The sequence below is a fragment of the Perca flavescens genome, chromosome 13 (genome assembly GCF_004354835.1).
Source record: "Perca flavescens isolate YP-PL-M2 chromosome 13, PFLA_1.0, whole genome shotgun sequence".
In the NCBI taxonomy this organism is placed as follows: domain Eukaryota; kingdom Metazoa; phylum Chordata; class Actinopteri; order Perciformes; family Percidae; genus Perca; species Perca flavescens.
In genome coordinates this window covers 31517297-31519690 of record NC_041343.1, presented here as the reverse complement: position 1 = coordinate 31519690, position 2394 = coordinate 31517297, and the positions used below count along the sequence as shown (strand labels likewise).

General features: G+C 42.9%; 1 protein-coding gene across 1 annotated transcript in view; it reads right to left on the bottom strand.

Annotated features, from left to right (window-relative positions):
• Window positions 1-1344, bottom strand: part of serpinf1 (serpin peptidase inhibitor, clade F (alpha-2 antiplasmin, pigment epithelium derived factor), member 1) — a 24589-nt gene extending 23245 nt beyond the window's left edge. Inside the window, exon 1 of the mRNA XM_028596037.1 lies at window positions 1269-1344. The gene's annotated coding sequence lies outside the window, so the exon portion shown is untranslated. The remainder of the gene's footprint in view (window positions 1-1268) is intronic.
• Window positions 1345-2394: the final 1050 nt, after the last annotated feature.

Here is a 2394-nt window from a genome sequence, read left to right as displayed (position 1 = left end):
CTCTAACGTTCCCATACTTTGCAACCTTTAGCGAACGTTCCTCTAACGTTCCCCTAACGTTGCCCTACCTATTCAACCTTTAGCGAATGTTCCCCTAACGTTCCCCTACCGTTGCAACCTTTAGAGAGCGTTCCCCTAACGTTCCCCTACCTTTGCAACCTTTTGCGAACGTTCCCCTAACGTTCCCCTACCTATTCAACCTTTAGCGAACGTGCCCCTAACGTTCCCCTACCTATTCAACCTTTAGCAAACGTTCCCCTAACGTTGCCCTACCTATTCAACCTTTAGCGAACGTTCCCCTAACGTTCCCCTACCTTTGCAACCTTTAGAGAGCGTTCCCCTAACGTTGCCCTACCTATTCAACCTTTAGCAAACGTTCCCCTAACGTTCCCCTACCTTTGCAACCTTTAGCGAACGTTCCCCTAACGTTCCCCTACCTATTCAACCTTTAGCGAACGTGCCCCTAACGTTCCCCTACCGTTGCAACCTTTAGAGAGCGTTCCCCTAACGTTCCCCTACCTTTGCAACCTTTAGCGAACGTGCCCCTAACGTTCCCCTACCTATTCAACCTTTAGCAAACGTTCCCCTAACGTTGCCCTACCTATTCAACCTTTAGCAAACGTTCCCCTAACATTCCCCTACCTTTGCAACCTTTAGCGAACGTTCCCCTAACGTTCCCCTACCTATTCAACCTTTAGCGAACGTGCCCCTGACGTGCCACTAACGTTTCCCTAACCTTTATGGAACGTTCCCCTAACGTTATCTTTCACATTCCCCAGTTTAATTGGCAATTTAGACACATACTGTACTATAGAGACAACATACAAACAGGCACATTAACACAACATATTGTATAAATGTAGAGTGCAAGATGCATATTGGAATGGTAACGTATGTAATGTATTGTGAGACTGTAATGTAGACTGAGGGGAAATGCAAAAAAAAAAATACCCCCCAAACCCCCACTCCGCCCCTGCTGGAAACACGACCAACCTGTTAGATCTGAGAGTTAACGTAATTATAAAACGGTTTTTATATCACGAAGTGCGCTTTGTGCGGTTTCTATGTTTCTTTCTGCTTAAATATTGATTTCATGTTGCAGGGGAAACACTCTTTTCTCTGCAGGTTCATCAAACATGAACTTATATGCTTCATTTTGGGGCTCTTTCAGTCTCTGCTGCAGCGCCGAATTTAGTTTCCTTTGCGTTCCACGTTAAAAAGTCGTGCGTAAAAGCGCAAAAAAAAGAGCCAAAAAAAAGCGCACTCACCTCTCCTCTGCTCCCGGTCGCTCCACGTCGCTCAGAGTCTCTCTCTCTCTCGCTGCAGACGAGACCTCGAGTCTGTGCGCGGACACGCCCACTGGCTGTGCGCGGCCCCGCTGCTGCCAACGAACAGAGAGCCGGGAACGCGCACAGACAGCAGACAGACAGACAGACAGAACACAGACAGACGGGCAGATAGACGGGCAGAAGGCGCAGTTTTACGTATTGTAACAATATAAACAACATGTGTTCTGTGTGCAGAAAACTTAATGTGTAAAGTAACTAGTAACTAAATTAACTAGTGACTAAAGAAACTAGTAACTAAAGCTGGAACAGATGAATGTAGCGGAGTAACTAAAGTAACTAGTAACTAAAGCTGGAACAGATGAATGTAGCGGAGTAACTAAAGTAACTAGTAACTAAAGCTGGACCAGATGAATGTAGCGGAGTAACTAAAGTAACTAGTAACTAAAGCTTTAACAGATGAATGTAGCGGAGTAACTAAAGTAACTAGTAACTAAAGCTGGAACAGATGAATGTAGTGGAGTAACTAAAGTAACTAGTAACTAAAGCTGGAACAGATGAATGTAGCGGAGTAACTAAAGTAACTAGTAACTAAAGCTTTAACAGATGAATGTAGCGGAGTAACTAAAGTAACTAGTAACTAAAGCTTTAACAGATGAATGTAGCGGAGTAACTAAAGTAACTAGTAACTAAAGCTGGACCAGATGAATGTAGCGGAGTAACTAAAGTAACTAGTAACTAAAGCTGGAACAGATGAATGTAGCAGAGTAACTAAAGTAACTAGTAACTAAAGCTGTAACAGATGAATGTAGCGGAGTAACTAAAGTAACTAGTAACTAAAGCTGGAACAGATGAATGTAGCGGAGTAACTAAAGTAACTAGTAACTAAAGCTGGAACAGATGAATGTAGCGGAGTAACTAAAGTAACTAGTAACTAAAGCTGGAACAGATGAATGTAGCGGAGTAACTAAAGTAACTAGTAACTAAAGCTTTAACAGATGAATGTAGCGGAGTAACTAAAGTAACTAGTAACTAAAGCTTTAACAGATGAATGTAGCGGAGTAACTAAAGTAACTAGTAACTAAAGCTGGACCAAATGAATGTAGCG